This window comes from Paroedura picta, chromosome 9 (genome assembly GCF_049243985.1).
Source record: "Paroedura picta isolate Pp20150507F chromosome 9, Ppicta_v3.0, whole genome shotgun sequence".
Lineage (NCBI taxonomy): Eukaryota > Metazoa > Chordata > Lepidosauria > Squamata > Gekkonidae > Paroedura > Paroedura picta.
Genome location: NC_135377.1, coordinates 61,991,827 through 62,014,021, shown reverse-complemented (window position 1 = coordinate 62,014,021; position 22,195 = coordinate 61,991,827). Strand labels below are relative to the sequence as shown.

The window sequence follows — 22,195 nt, the reverse complement described above, 5'->3', positions numbered from 1 at the left end:
GGAGGATAGTGCAAAAGTTGGCTTGAAACTCAACATCAAGAAAACAAAGATCATGGCACCCGGCCCTCTCAATTCCTGGCAAATAGATGGGGAAGAAATGGAGATAGTGACAGATTTTATTTTCCTGGGCTCCAAGATCACTGCAGATGGGGACTGCAGCAAAGAAATTAAAAGATGCTTGCTCCTGGGGAGGAAAGCTATGGCAAATCTAGACAGCATCCTAAAAAGCAGAGACATCACCCTGCCAACAAAAGTACGTTTAGTCAAGGCTATGGTCTTCCCAGTTGCAATGTATGGCTGCGAAAGTTGGACCATAAGGAAGGCCGATCGTCAAAGAATTGAGGCTTTTGAACTCTGGTGCTGGAGAAGACTCTTGCGAGTCCCTTGGACTGCAAGGCGAACAAACCAGTCAGTCCTAGAGGAGATCAGCCCTGACTGCTCTTTAGAAGGCCAGATCATGAAGATGAAACTCAAATACTTTGGCCACCTCATAAGAAGGAAGGACTCCCTGGAGAACAGCCTAATGCTGGGAGCGATCGAGTGCAAAAGAAGAAGGGGACGACAGAGAATGAGGTGGGTGGATGGAGTCACTGAAGCAGTAGGTGCAAACTTAAATGGACTCCGGGGAATGGTAGAGGACAGGAAGGCCTGGAGGATCATTGTCCATGGGGTCACGATGGGTCGGACACGACTTCGCACCTAACAACAACAATAACAACGGTATGTTACGGTTCAGGACAGTGCATTCAGCAATATTTCACGTGCTCACATTCTTACACTCCTAGCAAGAATCCTAGTTCACCCACTCCGGCATAGATCCAGATTCACTGCTTGCTGCTCAGCAGCTAATCCCATAAACAGGGAACAAATTAATTGGCCAGTTAGTGATTATTAGCCAAAGACCATTTTTTTAAACATGCCATTTTGCGTTCATCCATAGCATGTTATTGTTGAGGTCATACATGATGCAAGTCTTTGCACAGGCATGTGGGGAATCATTGTACTGTCTCTGCATCATTTATTTTCCTGATGATCCTAGGAGATAACCAATTTCACCTACCAAGCAGATTCAGAAGCTGTTTGACAGACAGAAGGGAAAGACTGGATTGAGGCTGTGGCACAGCTGCAAAGCTGTTTGGCAGCTGTTCAAGTGAGGAATGATGAAAGGACATGGGAGGCTCAGCCACATGGTATGGTCAACAGCAAACATGTTCACTGTGAAGCCTGCATGCAGCATCCCTGTTTAGGACTGAGCAACTGTACTAAAAATATCATATTTGCAGCATGAATCTATTCGAGGCTTTCTCAATCTGGGTTTCTTGATGGCCCTAGAAGGGTTTCCTGAATGGGTGAATTTTTAAATATATTCTTAAGCGTTTATCAGGTGATATGGCCATAGTCACGTCAACCCACCCAAACACAATGGCCAATGATGGGACTGGAGGGAGTGGGAAGGGGAGGGGTCCCCAGTGGGCATGTACACAGCTATGCTTCCCAACCATATTCTGCACGATTGTGCCACTTCTGGGGTTTCTCAAAACCTGACAAATGTTTCAGGGGTTTTTCAATGGTAAAAAGGTTGGGAAAGGCTGGTCTATTCTGTATTTAAGTTGCCTAGCAGGTCAAAATGCCCTGTGTTATAGTGCAGAGTTCTAAAAATTGCTTTGCAAAGTATATTGTAAGAGTCCCAATCTACATGCACACAGAATTTTTAACAAGAGGGCTAAACTTTGCAAAAGCTTATGTAATGTAAACCATCCTTAAATCCTTTGAAAAAATGTATCTTTAAAAATATTACCACTGTACATTTTAGAAAGGAAAGGAAATACTGAAACTTTAATATTCATGGCCACTTGGCATCTCAGAGAACAAATTGGGAACTAAACTATATACATGCCTACAAAATTAATTGCCACCAGGTTTGCTACGTGTGTACCATAGCAGAGCCCAACAAAATTTGAAGCAGCTGAAATATTAAACTGAGTAATGAAAAGTTGACTCCTAGGTATCAAATTGCTGACAGGATATTGTGCCAGAACATGCTTTTTGAAGCAATATTAAAAAATTTACATATATGTGAAAAATGGGAAGCCACATTTTTCTCCAGGGGAAGCTGATCTCAGTCACCGAAAGATTAGCTGTAAAACTAGGGTATCCCCAGGTCCCACCTGGAGGCTGGCATCCCTAGATGGCTCCCTCTGGTCTACAGGCTGTAAGCTATGGGCTAAGACAGTGTTGGTTCTAATCCTTTGGCTTGCATCAAAAGCCTAGCATCTTCTCCACACCCAGGCCTAAACACCGATACACAGGAAGGGAAGCAAGAAGACAATCCAGAACACATTCAGCTGGCAGACAGTTCCCCCCAAATTCCCCATCTTGTAAAGCCCTTTTCTATCTGGTTGTAGTCTCAAGCTTGCTTGGTCTCCTTCCTCAATATAGCTTTCTAACAAGCATAGGGATAACCACTTCTTTGGGGGCATGCATTATTTGAATTTTTAATTTCTGTTTGTCACACATATTTTGTTGAAAACGGCTGGCATTTTAGTCCACTGGAATGGTACCTATATCAAAGCATATATTTCAGTAATGAGCTCGTGCAGTTCTATATTGCCAGGCTCTGCCTGCGTATGATGAATACATCTTGTTCAATCTCTTCACACACCGCCCTGGAGTCAAAATGTCAGATCACCCATAAACGGGACTGCAGTCAGTTCCGCAGCAAAACAAGGCACGGCTAGAGTTCCCTTCCTTCTACTGGGTGGTCATGGATTTAAACAGTGGTTTTGCTCAGAGTTATTGCAGGTTTCTATTTTAATTTATGAAGCAATAATGAATGGAAGAATCATGCCACCCCTGTGTTTCCTAATGCAAGAAGGTATTGCATTACTTATTTATTTGTGCGCGCCTTAAAATACATTTCGGCATGTAGATATTCATGGAATAATTTTTGGCGCAGGTGTTCAGTTGTGTTAAAACCGAGAGGCTACAGTCAAAGAATGTATGAAGGGGTGGAGTTTAGGTTATATTTCAGTGGGTTCATGTATAATCTCGTCTGAGGACGAGAAAGGGGAGTAAGTAAGAGGGAAGGGATTCCCTGGAGAATTTTAACTGTCTTTTCAATTCTGGCTCTGGAAGGGATAGACGTAGGATAGGAAGAGTAGGAAAAATTAATAGACAATAAACCAACCTCAACTATAGTAACAATGGAGTCTATTGTGAAGCATATTAAAGGAGATATGGTTAAACTTTTCCCCTGTACTTTCAAGTGAGAAACAAAGCCCGTTTTTTAATGTTAAGCACTATTAGAAGAAAAGAGGGATAGAGTTTGGAAAGGAGAAATTATTCCCCCAGCATCTTTTAGTTCCAGCTATTGCTTTTCTCCAGAGCAGGCTTTCTCAACCAGGGTGTTTCTTGACAGCTCTGGAAGGGTTCCCCGAATGGGTGGAATTAATTAATTTTAAAAATATTTAATTAATTAATTTTAATATTTTTAAATGTTTAAACATTTATCAGGTGATATGACCATATATGGTCATGTCAACCTCCAGGTTGAGAACACTGGCCTAGGTAGCAATGAATGCCATCTCCCCCCCTGGTTTTATATTCCCTGATAGTTATTATTTAATGAGGTTCAGATTCAGTCTTATTTCCAAACAAATGGCTTCTAAAACTGCTTCAATTTGTGAGAAATTTTCTCCCGTCATTTGACGAAACTTCCCAGCCCGGCAGGATTCATGCTGTTTACAGGTGCACTGCATTTAGAAAAATGTCTCTTCTAAAGCGTTAGAGAAATCTTTCTGTAGGCTTATCAGCCAATGCGAGGCATCTTGGACAGAGATTAGTGCCTGGAAATAGCTGGAAAAGGAGGAGTTAGCAGATGGATTCCAGAGGAACAAGCCCTATACAACATTATCAGTGTTTCCACTCTCAGATGGGCTTTTAGAAATCCCAGGTCTTCTGAGTGTTTTAATAATAAAATCAGAGTCCAGTAGCACCTTTAAGACCAACAAAGATTTATTAAAGGCATGAGCTTTCGAGTGCAAGCACTCTTCCTCAGCATGTAATTTTCAACACGTTAAGTACAAAACCTGTTGCCATTGTGATGTCTTGCCCCACCCAGTAACCATTTTTAATAGCTCTGATGTTCTTCCTGACATGCTGTGTTTTAGAACAAAGTTTGAGTCCAGTGGCACCTTTAAGACCAACAAAATGTCATTCAAGGCATAAGCTTTTGTGTGCACACACACACACAATTCTTCAGGATGCCACTTTGTTCTGTTGTTTAACACAGCTTGATACCATGTTGTAGTCTACCATGAAATTCTCAGCCAGCTCAAAAACAAAATCAGAACTGATAAAAGATTTAAGAGGGAAAAAATCTAAATGTACATTCAGAGTGTGTGTTTCTATTGCTCAATAACTTGTCTGGCTAGGAGGAAACAACCCAGATCAGGTGGGATGGGGGGAGGGAGAAGGAAGCTTCACCCTATCAGGCCAATTTAAAACAGGCCAGGTGCCAACTTGAGGTTTACAGAAGTACACATAAGTACACATAGACAAAACCTCAAGCACAATTAGCATTCCAAGTGTTGCAGAACGAGAACAGGCACCAAATCCTTCAATAAGAGACATGAATGTTTATACATCTTTTTTTTTAAAAAAAAAACCTTATTTATTTGCCTCATACTGTTGTACCATGCTTGAGATAGGGTAGACTTCATGATGGGAAGGAGAGATTCGAGAAAAAATATTTACAAATGAATGGCACAAATGAAATTGTGTCCTTGTGCAGCTAAACATTTATACTAAATATAATTTTTGGTTAAGTTTATTCAAGGATTTATGGCTTATTCCGGAACAAAGGTGCACCAATTTTCAATTTTTAACTGCAGATGGCCTACGAAAATGTCCATGAAGCTTTGGTAATATGAAGTATGTTCACTTCTACTAATTAATTAATTAGACATAAATTAATTCTAAAGAAATTCCGTCTATACATCAGGAAGAAGTTCCTGACAGTTAGAGCGGTTTCGCAGTGGAACAGGCTCCTTTGGGAGGTGGTGGGTTCTCCATCTGTGAAATTTTTAAACAGAGGCTGGATAGCCATCTAACAGAAAGGCTGATTCTGTGAAGGCTCAAGGGTGTGGCAGGTTACAGTGGATGAGCAATAGGGATGTGAGTGTCCTGCATAGTGCAGGGGGTTGGACTATATGACCCATGAGATCCCTTCCAACTCTATGATTCTACTTTCTTTATTAGCTTGTTGTATCAGTCATTTCAGTTATCAGGCCCCTTGATATGTGACTCGGTATGGGTCTTGGAACACACATTTTTGGTTCAACAATCTTTGGTGGTGGTTCCAATGTTGCATTGATGCAAAACAATCCAACTAAAGCATCAGATCCTTACCAGTGGCTGTAGACCATATTGGTCTCAATTGGTCTCCTTTACCTCAACTTGTGGAGCCTCTTGTGGCGCAGAGTGGTAAGGCAGCCGTCTGAAAGCTTTGCCCATAAGGCTGGGAGTTCAATCCCAGCAGCCGGCTCAAGGTTGACTCAGCCTTCCATCCTTCCGAGGTCGGTAAAATGAGTACCCAGCTTGCTGCTGGGGGGTAAACGGTCATGACTGGGGAAGGCACTGGCAAACCACCCCGTATTGAGTCTGCCATGAAAACGCTAGAGGGCGTCACCCCAAGGGTCAGACATGACTCGGTGCTTGCACAGGGGATACCTTTACCTTTACCTTTACCTCAACCAGGGTGAGGTCTGCCAGGCTTTCTTAGGAAAACAGTGTATTTGGCAAAGGACATGGTATAAATACCTTCATTAAAGAACATCCAGACTGTTTGCAACAAATTGGTCATGTTGGAAAGACCACTAGGAATTCTTTCCATTGAAAATACCTGTGGATGAAATTTCCTATTAATGAATGTATGTGCCTCAATGGTTAACCTATGGGAAGATGTGGAGTGTGTCAATAGCTAAGCCAGGCATTCCCGACCAGGATCCATGGACCACCAGGGGTCTGCAGGAGCTCTGGAGGTAGTCAAAGGCTTTCCCCCTCAAGCCTTAAACAGGCTGAGCCACAAGCTAGAGAACCAGTCTTCTATTGCTCCCGCTCCCAAGCGTGAGTTCTCTCATGCTTTATGTGCCAGTATGCCTCCTCTGCCTTAAACCACCTCCTGCCTCTTCCCCACTCAGTTCTTCTCAAGCCTGCCTGTTAAAGTGGGTGGTGATGTCACTTCTGGGGGTGTGGTTGGATGGCATGGCTAGCAGACATCACTTCAATCTTTATGTTGAAGCTTTTGTCCCAATGTTTTCCAAACACTCCAGTACCCTGTCCTTGGGTATTTACTGGATCTTTTGGTTTCCAGAAGGCTGGTACGCTCATTCCAGTATCCAAACCCTTTCTCTTGAAACACCAATACTTGTCTTGAGTTTTAACTGACTCCTAAGGTCTGTAGAGCACTTTCTAACCAAACCACACCAGGGATCTCTGAATCCTTTAGAGCTAAACCCGTTTGACAGAAATTGTCCTCTCACTAAATCTATCCCCTTTGGCCTAAATGGGATTCTCTGTCTAGCTATCCATTTGTGCTTGCCAACTTCCCCCAGTTTTCCTGTCTGTGTTAAATTGCTCTCAGTCAGCCGTGAATTCCAAAACTGTCAGTACTCAACTCTTCTCTGCTTGGACTCAAATCAACAAAGCATCCAGTTCAGAAGTCTCTCTGCTCAGCTGATGTTACCCAATCTGATCGTTTGAAACAGTCTGTCACTCAAGGCTCTCTGGCTCAGGGAAGAATTAACCCTTCACAGTACTTTATCTGTTTACACAGCACTTCTAAGCTCTTGAAAGTGCAGTCTGTCACACCTGGACAGAGATTATTATATTGCTGCAACAATATAGGTTGCTAAATTGCAAATTAAAAATACAAGGGGAAAAAGCCCTTGGGGAAGTCTTCTGCTTGAGGAGTGGGTAGTAGAACTGTAGCCTGTGAGATGGAAACCCCAGTGTCGCTATACTGTATCAGAAACAGGGAAGAGTGGGCATGCAAGTCTCATTCCCAGTGTTATGGCAGGAAGCACGTAGCCGCCATTCTAACTAGAGCCTGTTCCAGCCATTATCTTACAAAATAGCTGCCTTCTCGGCTGATGGTTCAGCCCCAGATGGTGCAAATGCTTGAAATAAGGGTCAACTCAACAGGGGCAGTTCAGGATAATAATTTTATTGACTACACAAGGGTTTTAAATCTCTAAACAACAAAGGCCACTAAATTATAAATGGCAGAATTAAAATTCAGCTGCCAGCTTGCACACACACATTTCGGCAACATACTGGAACTGAGTCAGGAAGCAGCTAAAAGGAAGTAAGTACACTTGAGTCAACTATTAACTGACACCAACTGTTGCAGCTGTAGGTAAAACAAATGACCGATAACAATGCACCTGCCCTTCTATAAAATGCTCCCTGCGATGGGCACTAGAGATTATGATAAGTGAGCAGTAAACTATATTTTCCAGTTTGGTAAATAATAAGGGGAAAAAAAAGTTTTGTTGTCAGTAGGAACAGCTGACGTTTATTCTGTTTAGCACAAACTTTTGTCTGAACTGGAGATTTGTAAGACAAGAAAGGCTGTATGTGGCATAAATAGTTTGGGACATGTACTAGAAGATGTTGGCTGACTCGTATAGATTAGTGCCTTCCAGATAAAGACAGATTTTCACTAAAATAATACACTGGTCTTTATTAGGCAGCTGTTCTCATTTCACAAAGACTGCCATTCCACCAGAGTTAATATTTAAAGTACAAGGAACAGTTGGGAGTGCACAGAAAACATGCAAGGTGTTTGGCAACCGAAGGAACTTGCAAAATGTTGTTACTGCAGCTGTGCTGAATTACCCGTGATTGAGTTTTTGCTGTTTACTGAAATCGATTTTTTTTTGTTTTGTTTTCTACCATTTTAAAAGTTCAGGATGATAGGCTCAAAAAGTGGGCTAAACTGAATAAAATGAAGTGCAATAGGGACAAATGTAAAGTTCTGCATTTAGGTAGGAAAAACCAAATACACCAATATAAGATGGGGGAGACTTGTCTTGGCAGTAGCATGTGCGAAAAGGATCTAGGAGTCATAGTAGACCACACATTGAACATGAGTCAGCAGTGTGACTCAGTGGCTAAAAAGGCAAATGGGATTTTGGGCTGTATCAAACGGAGTATCGTGTCCATATTACAGGAGGTGATGGTACCACTTTACTCTGCTTCGGCCTCACTTGGAGCACTGTGTTCAATTTTGGGCACCCCAGATGAAGAGGGATGTTGACAAACTGGAGCATGTCCAGAGGAGGACAACAAAGATGGTGAGGGGTTTGGAGGCCAAGACGTATGAAGAAAGGTTGGGGGAGCTTGGTGTGTTCAGCCTGGAGAGGAGACGACTGAGAAGGGATTTGATAACCATCTTCAAGTATTTAAAAGGGTGCTATATAGACTTACAGAGGATGGAGCAGAGTTGTTCTCTCTTGCCCCAGAGGGACAGACCAGAACCAATGGGATGCAATTAATTCAAAATAAATTCCATCTAAACATCCAGAAGTTCCTGACAGAGCAGTTTCTCAGTGGAACAGGCTTCCTCAGGAGGTGGTGGGTTCTCCATCTTTGGACTTCCTCAGGAGGTAGTGGGTTCTCTATCTTTGGACATTTTTAAACGAAGGCTGGATGGCCATCTGACAGAGAAGCCTTCTTATGAAGGCTTAAGGGGGTGGCAGGTTACAATGGATGAGTGATAGGGTTGTGAGTGTCCTGCATAGTGCAGGGGGTTGGACTAGATGACCCCTGAGGTCCTTTTCAACTCAAGAGCCAGTTTGGTGTAGTGGTTAGGAGTGCGGACTTCTAATCTGGCATGCCAGGTTCGATTCTGCGCTCCCCCACATGCAACCAGCTGGGTGACCTTGGGCTCGCCACGGCACTGATAAAATTGTTCTGACCGGGCAGTGATATCAAGGCTCTCTCAGCCTCACCCACCCCAGAGGGTGTCTGTTGTGGGGAGAGGAATGGGAAGGCGACTATAAGCCGCTTTGAGCCTCCTTCAGGTAGGGAAAAGCGGCATATAAGAACCAACTCTTCTTCTTCTATTATTCCATGATTCTATGATTCAGTAGTGTTCAAGAAATGCCTCTAATATTTGATGACATCATTGTGCTGTGATATGATTGGCCAATATGGCATATGTAATTGTGTTAAGAATGAGGGATTTATAGCAGCATCAATAGACTTGGGAATTCATTTTTAAAAAACCTCACCTACAGTAGGTACAATGGCAGACAGAAAATGGTGCCCAACCAACTTTAACAGACCTCCACAGAATTACAAAAGAATTCCACAGGAACCTTTAAATTCCCAACCACTGGACTTTGGTGGGCAATACAAACAAAATAGAATGTTATAATTCTAATTTTTATTTTAGCATGCCAAGTTTGCAAGATCAACCAAACTATAGCTATTCTACTCTGACTCTAAAGTTCAATAGAATTATTTGCAGCCGGGAATGGGCAGAGTTGCCTACAATTCTGGGTGTAGGCAAGCTGATTGAGAAATGAATTGTTTGGTTTGTGCTGCTTTGAGCTGACGTTCTAGATCTGCAGATTCAGGCATGTTTGGGAAGATATGAAAAAGAGAATAATGTCAGATCATAGCAAAAATGTGCTGCAATTATCTTTTCTTTATTCTTAGACCAGAATAAACAATTATCTTTTCAATACCATAATCATCTAGACTAAAGCTCCATGCACTTATATTATTACCTAACTAAGGATATCCTGGGTAGTACAAACAATTCCACAAAAAGACCAGAAATGAGCGCATAATACTTTACTATAACAAATTATAATTTAAATCAATGTAGGGTTGTTGTTTTTTCCTTACAGGAGACATAATATAGCCATGAACATAAGTTTAAGAAAGTAAATTCAAGTTTGCTCATCTGTACAGCTAGCATAGACACAAATATCTAGTTGCCTATTACTAGGCCAGATCCAGAGGGCATTCTGGGATCAGGCCTAACCGACTGGAAGAATGCAAAACCTCAGCATCCTGCTTACCCAGCTAGTATCCTTCCCTCCCAGTGCTGTTCTTGGATTGCTGTCCTTAAGGTTCATATACACATTATGGCTGCATCTATGTGGGGGGTACAAAAACGTATTTGTTGCAGTGAGCAGTACGGGAGGCAGCAGGAACACCGAGGGCTGCCAGCTCTGGATTGGGAACTACCTGGAGACTTGGGGGTGGAGCCAAGAGTGGGTGGGATTTGGGGTAGACCCTCCCAAGCAGCCATTTTCTCCTGGGGAACTGATCTCCGTAGCCTGAAGATGACCTGTAATTCCAGGGAATCCCCAGGTGACTGGCATTCCTAGGAACAGTACTCACAAGCTTCATCCCTGTGCCGTTTCCTACTGCCTCCTTTTTTCTTATCGCATCTGCACAGAAGTACAGATGTGGCAGTGACCAGGAAAAATCCCACACCATGCCCCAGAAACCCACCTTCCCTTTCCCAGATTAATGGGGAGGGGAACCCTTAAAAGGCAAAAAATGGAGTGATGTATTTGCAGAGCTCCCCTCTGCCATTTTGAAGGTAGAGCTTAGGTCCATGATAGTAAAATATGTTGAAATTATTTCCAGCTACAGCATCGGGACATGGCATACTATCAAGAGCCCTGGCAGCTAAGTGTTATGCTGCAGTGATGTTGTACGGACATCCCAATTGAGGTTTCAAAACCTTGGTTCTGCCCCAAATGCTATCTAACAACATGCAATTCTTGATGGAGGGAAGAGGAGAGGGATTAACCACATTGCTTTGTGATAATAAACTAAAGCAGGGAAGGGTAGACAGAAATTCCCAGGTGCCATGTTGGAGATTTACCATACCTTTGCCTGGGGATTTCCCAGTCTTGCTGACACGGAGAAATAACTTTGCCTTTTAACATTAGTTACAGACCTTAGGATATCTGTTGCCCTACAGCACAAGATCTAAAACGATAAATATTTTGATTTATTGAAAATGACAAGTTTTATGCAGCCTTTGGAAACGTGTAAGACATTGTAACTTCCTGATCTCCTGGCCAGACAATTTATTAGGTAACAATTCATCAGCCTTAAATACAGACTTCTTAGGGGAGGGGGGAAAAATCAAATCTGAAACATCCTGCCTCAATTAAGCACACCTGCACATTACGGTCAGTCATAAAAACTGGTTTTAGTGTGAGATGTGGCAATTCTATGCAAAAGTGAAAAAAGCCCCTCAAACACACCTAGTGATGACCAATCTAACCTTCCCTGCAGTACTGTTTTAACAGAGTGATTTTAGAAACAAATGCATAAAGAATTATGTGAGGCATTGCTTAAAGATAGATCATTTTTAGAATTATAACTAGCCTCGTTATCTACAGACCAATAACTGGCAAATCAACCTCAGTGTCTGAGCTACCCTGCCCAGTGACTATGGTAGCATAATGACATGGTAGATACAGTGTAGGCTATTTTTGTGGCAAGACCCTGAAGCAGAAGCCTAGCAAATAGCAAAGTGGCATTAGAAGTTATGCACATTTCTTCACTAGGAAAAGCTTCACCTCTCCATCATACTGCTGCTGACAACCTAGAAGACAAAATAATGATAATAAAAGGTTGAAAGCTCTAGTGATAGCTCATGGTCACTTGCAAAGGTATATGTTGGGGTCCCCAGCCATTTTGAATCTGTGCTCCTTTTTGACACAAGAGGTGGAGCCAGCTGCAAAATGGCTGCCACAGCTTACCTTCAATTACACAGTGATAGCAGCTTCTACTAAAGTGACATTTTAAAACATGTGCACAGTCAATCAAATATCCAATGACCAGTCCAAAGGCTTGCTGGGCAAAAGCTCTATCTGGCCCCTTCCACTTTCTAAAACACCTGGCAGTCACCGTGGCAGCTATGGGCACCACCCTGGGCAACCGTAATGTATATTATTATTGTGTATTAGTCATGGTATCTAGTCTTTTGGAGACAGCCTCTTTTCTTGATAGCCTGAATATTCACATTTAAATGAACCATTCAACAGAGTAACCAGAAATCTCAAGGCCATAGGAAAGGGTACACTGACCACACAATTAAGCTCTCCATTTACTTTCTAGCATATCATTGAAATCACACATACATTTTGTAGCACTTGGGGGGAATCTTTCCCCATTTTGTTAGCTTGCACCATCATTCCTCCAATTTGTGCAGGAGCAGATACTTCCCAGCCCATTAACTATCCAATAAGTAGACTAGGTCAGCTACAATCCAAATGTGACTGACATATCTAGTGAAAGGTTGTGTTGTCAAGGGCCGCCAGTCCCTTTTTTCATGGTTGGTGTAACTGACATGGTTGTGTGGATAAGGTTTGTGAATGCCACCTGTTTGTTTTTCACTCTTCCTGGATGAAACACAACTTCCTTCATGTCTATGTATACAGATGGCAAGAAAGAGCCCTTTTTAAAGTGAGATAAATCTTATGTGCAGTAGGAAATACTTTTAACAAATCAAACTCAAGGCATTTGTTTTCATGCAGCAAAACTCTTTTCCTTTTAATCCAGCCTTAGAAACCATGTTATCTTCAGCCTAAGCAGTGCCCCTATTTCAGAAAAGCTGATGCCCAGAATCTGCAGTGCAAGAAGACAGGACAGATGCTCTTAGAGGAAGCGATGTGCAGCATGTCTTGTATTTCTGCCTGCAATCCTAGGGATACTTACTCGAGGGCAATCTATGGGGCAGGGGGAATCCACGCTGGTGGCATAATTCTGTATAACTCCAAAACTTAAATATTTCAACATGCTTTGGCAGCTTTTGGGGTGCAGAACCCGCAAAACAATCTGCTTCTAAAGCGCATTATGTACCCTGTGAAGGGTTCCTCTGAGTCATCCGGTGCCCATCAGGCATCCCCCACCGCTAGCCCCCCCCCCCGTCGCTCTGCGGCTTCCCGCAAGGCCCCCGGCGCCACCTGCCCGTCTCGCGCAGCCACGCGCCGCGCCCGCTCCTTCCTTTGGCGCGAGCCGAGCCAAGAGTCGCGTGGCATCCACACCCCCCCCCCTCCACCACTTTTGCGAGCCGCTCGCTCGACTGCACCGCCGCGCCGTTCCTTCCCCGGAGAAAACGCGGGAGAGAAGGGGAGGGCTTCGTAGGCGGAGGGGGGCTGCTGGTCCTGGGCGTGTACCTACACCCCCCCCCCCGCCTGACGAGGCTCCTTTCCCCATCTCCAGGACAAAACGGGGGCTCAGCGCCCGCTCGGTCCCCTCCCTTGGAAATGAACCCGAGGAGGCGCCCTTCCTTCCCCCTCACAAGGCAGCCACCAATAAGATCCTCTTGGGACGGACGGACAGGCTGAGTCTCCCTTGGCTCCGCGCGGCTGCCCGTCGGCGAGAGAGGCTGACCCCCCCCCCCCCCCCGCCAGTTGACCACGAAGAAAGCGCCGCTCAGTCCAGCGGGGCTTCACGCCTGCCTAAGCAAGCCAGCGCAGGAATGCAGCCGTTGCGTTCAAGCCTGTGTTTCCTCAGGCGTAGCTGAATTAAAGGGGGGGGGGGCAACCTCGAAGGTACTTTCACGAAGAATTTCCGCCTTCCAATTTGGCGGCGCTTTTAGGCGCGCCTGCAACGCGGATGCGCCGCCCCTAAGGAAGCGGGTGAGCAATGTAGGCTTTGGTGGGGAGGGGGGGAAATCCCCCCGTGAAGTGGGCGGGGCGTGCTACACCCGCCTTAGCCAATTAGACGGTCAGCCAGAGACCGCGGGGGCCAAAGCCGCCTCTCTGGCGCGCGCCCGCCAGGTGCAGTCCTGCGGGCCTTGTCCGCGCTTACCTGCGCCTCGGCCTCCTGTTCCAGCAGGTGCTCCGGCCCGGCCGCCCGCTGGAGTTTCCTCCGCTTCCAGTTTCTTCCGTTGACCCCGCCGCGACCGCTCTGGAGCAGAAGGGTGGAGCGGGGAAATGGAGCTCCCTGAATAAACGGTGCCGGAGCTCGGTCTTTAGGGATCCAGGCGCTGCCTGGGTTTTGTGAACCGAATTCAAGAATCCGAGTTCTAGCAGGGCATGCCCCGGCAAGGGCTGCAGTTCAGTAAATAGCTGCGTGATACTCCACTGCAGGCTGCAGCTTTGGAATCACAATATACTAGGTGCCCAATTCAAGCCAGATGGACTACTCTAGTCAAGGGCGTTGAACCAGTGGAGCCACTATGGTGGAGAGCAGTCTTTCTCAACTTCTTTACAATTGAGAAACCCCCCCCCAAAAAAAAAATATTCTTTGGGCTTCAAGAAACTGTAGAAGTGGTGCTGGTGAGCAGAATATTGTTGGGAAGCTGAGCTGTGTAAATGCTCAACTGATGCCCTGCCCCTTCCCAACCTTTCCAGGCCCATCATGGGCCATTTTGGGAGGGGGGTTGTCATAAACATATATGCTCATATCACCCAATACATGTTTAGCAAATTTAAAATGCGTATTAAAAATTACAGGTTTTGCTGGCGTATAAGACTACTTTCCCCCCCCTGAAAAACATGCCTCCAAGTGGCGGGGTCATCCTATACGCCGGGTGCACTTCAGTTGGGATAGACATAGCTGCTCATAGTGACCCATATTACTGTAATGTAATGTAACAAACTCTATATTTTGAGTGGAAATGTTGGGGGGTTGTCTTATACGCCCAGTCATCTTATACGCCGGCAAATACGGTAATAAACTTCCACCCATTTGGGAAACCCTTCCAAGGCCATCAAGAAATGTATTTAATCAAGAAACACTGGTTGAGAAAGCATGGTGTAGAGGTTGGAGTCATGGACTGGGAACTGGATTCAGATCCTCACCTCTTAACAGTCTCACCTCACAAAGGTGTGGTGGGGATTAAAGCAGGAGAGGGGGTACCTCACTCTTGTGTTCCTTGGAAGGGCGGAATAAAAGTGTTTTATTCACAAAGGATGAGGAAGTGTCCACATCTGTCATAAGGCACTACATTGTGGTTGAAGCTTGAGTTGATGCAGCTTCATTTGGAAGAAGGTCCTGCTGAATCCAGTGAGGCTTACCACCTAATAAGTTGTGTATGCAGGAAGGTTCCCTCTCGGTGCAAGCCTAAGTTTTGATTCCTTAGCTAAATTCAACAAGGCTTCCTCCCAGACACTTGTGCATAGAATGGCACTTTTAAAAATATAGCAGGAGTAATACAGGTAGGAGGGCCACCATAAGGACTAATGAATTGACTTGGCATCTTAGAACCAGACAGCTGCACCTAGGAACATTCTATTGAAAGCAGCAGTAATTATTCCTAAAAGTGTAGGATTGCCATACAGCATACACCAGCTTCCTCCAAACCATGAGATAATTTTAGCAGTCAGTGGTTAGTGTTCTCCCATGCTAAAGTATATAATGCACTTTACACAGTACTGAACTTGTTTATGAAAGTCTCTGTTTATAGCCACAAGCAAGCTCCTGCTTGTTTCCTGCAGACAGCAATGACCTCTTAACACGTATTTTTAAGTATACATCTAAAAATGTAACGTGGAACTGCAAGAACCGCATATATCATATTCATGGGCTCCCCTTCTTATCTACTGTAGCCTGAGTGGTGAACCCAGGGTTTCCTAGCGTCTCATTTGAACCTTGTTAACTTGTCCATGGAAATCCTGCCTGTTGTGTAGCTTTTAAAGGCATATAGAGACTTCAGGGCACAAGGACATCAAAGGAGAGGGACAAGGACGTACAGGTTTACAGTAGGCTTCATTTATGCTTGGAAAACGGGACACTCAGTAAGCTTGCAAACGAGAACTCTCATTCAGCAGCCACTGCTAGAGGGCAGCCAGCAAAAGAAGCATACTTAGCCTCCCTGTATTGACTGCTATGATTGATAAGCCACTTCACATAATGTGTTTTTATTAATGCACACAAAACTATTTATGGGTCATTGTAAAACTGTCACCGTGAACAAGGAAAATACATGTTTGATGCCACAAGTGGGTAAGCAACTGGGACTGGTAGTACCTTGCTGTGTGTGCGGACAGTATCATCTCACCAGTGAAATCCTTAGGGTAGGGTGCGTGCTTGCAGTTTCCTAAGTGTAGCTGACATGAAGCCAGAATCACTTGCAGGCTTACAAGTATCATGGATCAAAGGAGTTTAGGATTTAGCTGTGGTATACTAGCTATCTCTGACATTAGTCGTTAACACCTGTGATATATTGTGCCAGGAGTCCCAACATGGTGGCCAAGTAGAGCTTTTGCCCAGCAAGGCTTCTGACTGGCTGTTGGAAATTTAATTGGCTGTACAATTTTTTTTAATGTTGTTTTGGTAGCAACTGCCATCCCAGTACTTGTGACTGCCATCTTCAACTTGTGACTGAATATAATCTGTGGCAGCTATTTTATGGCCTGTTCTGCCTTCTGTGACAGCTGTTTCATGGTAGCTAATCTGTGATTCCACTGGCCACACTGCCTGAGAATTTGAGCGGTGTCCACATGTTCAAACAGGTTGGGCTTTAAAACATACTTGCATTTGGGAGAAAGTGGGTGGGAGTTCCAGTTCATTTCTGTCCACTGGGGGTTCTGCAAATACCAGGAGTCTCATCCTGCTTTTGTGGACTCCCCAGGCCTGAGACACACCTAATTACTAACCTGTCTTCAGTGTTTGGAAGGATTTGCCCCCACAAGGGCCCCCGAGAAGCGTGCTTGGCCTTGAACAAGGTCACGGCCTTTTCATTCTTGGACCCAGCCTGGTGGAATGAGCTCCCGGAAGAGCTGTGGGCCCTGTCGGAATTCTCTGGGTTCCGCAGGGCCTGCAAGATAGAGCTCTTCCGCCAAGCGTTTGGTTGAGGCTGAGCATAATAAGTACCTGGAGGAAATTGGACCCCCCTCCCAGTTGCCATGCTTAGGTGCTAGACCGGCAGGAACTACCCTGAAATGTTTTCCATTCTCAGCTGTTTCAGATTCTGATTCAACAGCATTAGAGGTCTAGGAGAATTAAATTGGTTAACCGTCATATTGGGAATTTGTGTAATATTACAATATTTTATTGGGTTTGATGTTTTTATGAATGGTAGTTTTACTGTTTTATTATATACTAGCAAGAAAGCCCATTGCAACCAGGAATGCAATGGGCGCTAGGACCCAGGGGACACCAGGAGGTGCTTTTTTTTTCTGCTGCGTGGAGCTGTGAAAGGCTCCTACAGGGTTTTTTTTTCTGCTGCTTGGAGCTGGGAAAGGCTCCTGCAGGGTTTTTTTTCTGCTGCTTGGATCTGCGAAAGGCTCCTACAGGGTTTTTTTTTCTGCTGCGTGGAGCTGGGAAAGGCTCCTACAGGGTTTTTTTTTTCTGCTGCGTGGAGCTGGGAAAGGCTCCTACAGGGTTTTTTTTTTCTGCTGCGTGGAGCTGGGAAAGGCTCCTACAGGGTTTTTTTTTTTCTGCTGCGTGGAGCTGGGAAAGGCTCCTACAGGGTTTTTTTTTTCTGCTGCGTGGAGCTGGGAAAGGCTCCTACAGGGTTTTTCTTTTCTGCTGCGTGGAGCTGGGAAAGGCTCCTACAGGGTTTTTCTTTTCTGCTGCGTGGAGCTGGGAAAGGCTCCTACAGGGTTTTTCTTTTCTGCTGCGTGGAGCTGGGAAAGGCTCCTACAGGGTTTTTCTTTTCTGCTGCGTGGAGCTGGGAAAGGCTCCTACAGGGTTTTTCTTTTCTGCTGCGTGGAGCTGGGAAAGGCTCCTACAGGGTTTTTTTTTTCTGCTGCCTCTCGTGGGCGTGCCGGCTTGGAGCTCCTACAGGGTTTTTTTTTTCTGCTGCTTGGATCTGCGAAAGGCTCCTACAGAGTTAATTTTTTTCTGCTGCCTCTCGTCGGCGCGGCGGCTTGGAGCTCCTACAGGGGTTTTTTTTTCTGCTGCTTGGAGCTGGGAAAGGCTCCTTCAGGGTTTTTTTTTCTGCTGCTTGGATCTGCGAAAGGCTCCTACAGGGTTTTTTTTTCTGCTGCCTCTCGTCGGCGCGCCGGCTTGGAGCTCCTACAGGGTTTTTTTTTTCTGCTGCCTCTCGTCGCGCTAGCGGCGAAAGGCTCCTCCGGGGGTGTTTCTTTTTTCTCTGCAGCTTCTCGGCGGCTGGAGTCTTGTGTTGTGTTTGCGGCGGGGGCTTCCTTGGGGCGGCAGAAGGCTTCCCTTCCCCCCCCACCTATCCCCCCCCCCGAGGCTCTCTGGAGCCTTCTGCCGCCGGCCGCAGCGGGCTCACAGCGTCTACGACGCTGTGAGCCCGCTGCGGCCGGCGGCAGAAGGCTTCCCTTCCCCCCCCCACCCATCCACCCCCCCCCCGAGGCTCTCTGGAGCCTTCTCTCGGCCGGCGGAGCGGGCTCGCAGCGTCCACAACGCTGCGAGGCCGCTCCGCCGGCCGAGAGAAGGCTTCCCGGCCCACCCCCCAGCCGAGGCTCTCACCAGGCGGGCCGCCATTTTCCGAGCGAGTGAAGCAGGCAATGGGGAGCCGCGCTTCGCGCGGCTCCCCATTGTCTGCTTGGGGCGGGATTGACACTCGGAGGGGCCAATCAGGAGCCGCTTCGCGGCTCCTGATTGGCCCCCCCCGAGTTTTTATCCCGGACCGGTCCCGCCCTAACTCCTCCCCACTACCCCTTACTCCTTTATACAGTCCGTGGCGCCCGTGGCGCCACGGGCTGTTTACAGATGCTGTAAACCGCCATGAGCCAGAATCTCTCAGAATGGTGGTATGTAAATCAAATTATAAATAAAATTAATAAAGGGAAGGGAAAAGACACATTCTATCTGCTTCTGCTTGAGTCATCCTCTTCTCCATTGTTAAAGAATACACAAAACAAAGTACATGGGAATTTGCTTGTATTGACAGCCAAGGGATGCATGATTAAAGTAGAGGTGACTTGGGGCATCTAGTAATCAATGATGGAAAAGCTCTTGGGGAGTGCAAACAGGACATAGCAGGTCATTCTATATGCATAATCCACTCCTGGTACATTTATGCGATGTTATACACCAGTGGTCCCCAATTCCCGGTCCAGGGACTGGTCCCGGTCCGTGGATCAGTCAGTACCGGGCTGCAGCTCCTCCTCGTCCTCCTCCCCGGCTGCTGCCTCGGGACTGCCCTGCCACTCTGCTGCTGGCTCACCTTTGGTGCTCTCCAGCGGCCGCCATGGCTGGGGCTTCCCCTCAGTGTGGCACTGCGCAGCTGCTGCTGGAAGCGCTCCCCAGCGGGCGGTGGGAAGTCAGGGGCACCAGCAGGAAAGCAAGTGGAGCAGTGGCTCAGGCGGTGGCGGTGACGTCCTTTGGCAATAGACTACCCCCCCCCCCTCGGCCTCAGTAAAATTGTCAAGTGTTGACCGGTCCCTAGTGATAAAAATGTTGGGGACCACTGGTATACACAATAATCTCCTAAAGGCATCTTTCTAAGTCCATTAAAGTCAGTAGGCTGAGAAGGGTGTAAGTCTGCTTAGGATGGCACTGCAAGAGTAAGATTCTGCCAGAGTTTTTTTACCATTGAGAAACCCCTGAAACATCCTTCAGGCTTGAAGAAACCCCAGAAATGGCATGATACTATAGAATATGGTTGGGAAGCATAGCTGTGTACACGCCCACCCAGGACCTCTTCCCTTCCGACCCTTTCTAGGTCTATCATTGGCCATTTGGAGAAGGGAGGGCAAATCAATATGTGGTCATTTTATCCAATAAATGTTTAGCAAATTTTATATATACAAGTTAACTCCCACCCATTTGGGAAACCCTTCCAGGGCCATCAAGAAACCCCAGTGTTTCATGAAATCCTGGTTGAGAAAGCCTGAGTAGTACTAGCCTGGGTTAAGGTGAAGCTGGTATTTGTGTGTGTGTATGGAACATCAGGGGTGTGGTTCTGTAGGCATTTAATACAGCTCTTGTGCTTAATTATAGAGAATAGAAAAAGAAAATAGACTGTGATGTGTTATACTGTAGTAAATGGCCTTTTGCCATGATTTTTAATGAAAATTACTTAAGCAGCCGTGTCCTGTGGATGTTCACCAAGAAATAGGCCCCATTGAGTTGTGGCATGCTTTAATAATGCACAGGATTGAATCTTTAAAGTAGAACTGTTACTAGACATTTACACCACAGCCAGCTGCTAAGGTAACACTTCTGGCACATTCTCCTTTGCATTACAGTTTATGGGCTCCATGCTTTGTACAAAATGCAAAAAATATATTATTTTCCCACAATGTGGATATGTATTGTATTAATTTCCAACTGTCAAAGCTGTGTGTAGGTGTGTGGTGTTTTCCCTTAAGAAAGCATTTATAAAAACCATTTGGAACTCAGTCAGAAGCATACACTTGTATGCTTTCAATAAATCATTGGGGGGGAAAGATATCTTGGGTTAGTTGCATCCAAATTTTCCTTGGTCTATTTGTTTTTCGGTAGAAGAGGCTCAGCACTGCCATCTAGTGTTCTTTTTTATGATGTATTTTGGTTATTTGCAAGAAATTAATTAGGAGTGTCTCCAGTTATTTATTTATTTTTATTTGTTACATTTCTCTGCCACCATCCCTTATGGCTCAAGTGTACTTGTTGCGGTACACCTCAGTTGTTATCCTCAAAAGTCCTGTTGAGCAAGTGATTTGAGGATTGTAGCCAGAATGTCCTGTCCTTTTAAGAGGTGAAACTTGATTTGAACAGAGATAACAGGATAGTCTTAGCCACTTTCTAAATGACTCCACTTACACTTTCTTCTGGCTAGACAGAATATAATCTTAGAATTCCCTTACAATGTCAATCCATAAGCATCATGTTACTATATGGTTTAAAGTATCTGTTTGATGTTGCATTGTTTAAAATGTTCAGACTTCCCCATTGTTATTTCTGATGTCTACAAATGTGATTTCAGTCCTTTCCACACATTTTTTGAGAACTTATTGACACAACTGTGGCTACAGACAGGACATTGATTTTATATGCAGTGTTCTGTGAAAAGGAAGGTTCCTGCTATAAAGCATTGTTGATTACCCCCCGCCCCCCATTTTTTAGCCATGCTGGTAGAAAGCAGATTTACAAAGTATTAGGCCAGGCTTTCTCAACCAGGGTTCTGTGAAACCCTAGGGCAGGGGTAGTCAGATTGTGGCCCTCCATATGTCCATGGACTACAATTCCCAGCATTGTTAAAGCATTCGCTGGCAGGGGCTCATGGGAATTGTAGTCCATGGACATCTGGAGGGCCGCAGTTTGACTACCCCTGCCCTAGGGTTTCCTGACAGCCCTGGAAAGGTTTCCCAAATGGGTGGGAATTATATATATATATTATATGACCATATATGGTCATGTTGACCCCCCAAAAATGGCCAATGATGGGCCTGGAGGGGATGGGAAGGGGAGGAGCCCCTGGTGAGCATGTACACAATTATGTTTCCCAACTATATTCTGCACGATTGCACCACTTCTGGGGTTTCTCGAAGCCTGCAGAATGTGTCATGGGGGTTCTCAACCGTAAAAAAGCTGACAAAGGCTGTCTTATGCCCATGGCCCTTTGGTGCCCCTCCTCCATTTTCTGACCTTTCTCTCTGGCCACAAACCCTCTGTTTTTTCCCAGTACACCCTGGATTGAAAATGAGCTGTGGGGACTCCTGCCCTATAGCTTATGTTACCATGACACTTGTGTTTATTTAATAGAAGGAGTGTTGTTATTTCCCCGCCCCCTTCATACTTTGCTTGCTCTCTCAGGGTTTTAGTTCATTCTCTCCCTGCTGGCAAAGGACTATCTATTCCCTTGAATGCTGCAGCCTGGGAGAGAAGCAGCAGTCTGGGCATGCTTAGAAAAGCACCTGGAAGATTATCTTATCCCGCAGAGCTCCAGCACTCAAATGGGTTTTTCCTCTTGTGCCCTTCGTATGACTTGACCTGAGGCAGGCACTCCTCCTGCCCCTCCCATCTGCTCCAAGATCTGAAACATTTCACAACTATCTTGCTAAATTAATGCTGTGGGTAAGTCAACTGCTGCTCGGTGCCATGAGTACATCACACTGGCAAATAAGTTATGATCAAATTTGATAGCTGCTCTACCAGCCCAATGTTACAAGGACTAGTGGGAAACAAACCCAGAACCAATTTGCTGGTCCGAATCAATGTGGTTGTATAAGCTATGATGCCACCATAATCATGTACTCTGTGGCAGTAAAAGAGCTATTGCACGGCACCAGAGGCTGAAGATGGC

General features: G+C 45.4%; 1 long non-coding RNA gene across 2 annotated transcripts in view; it reads left to right on the top strand.

Annotated features, from left to right (window-relative positions):
- Positions 1-22,195, top strand: part of LOC143845043 (uncharacterized) — a 622,217-nt gene that overhangs the window by 58,139 nt on the left and 541,883 nt on the right. The window lies entirely within an intron of this gene.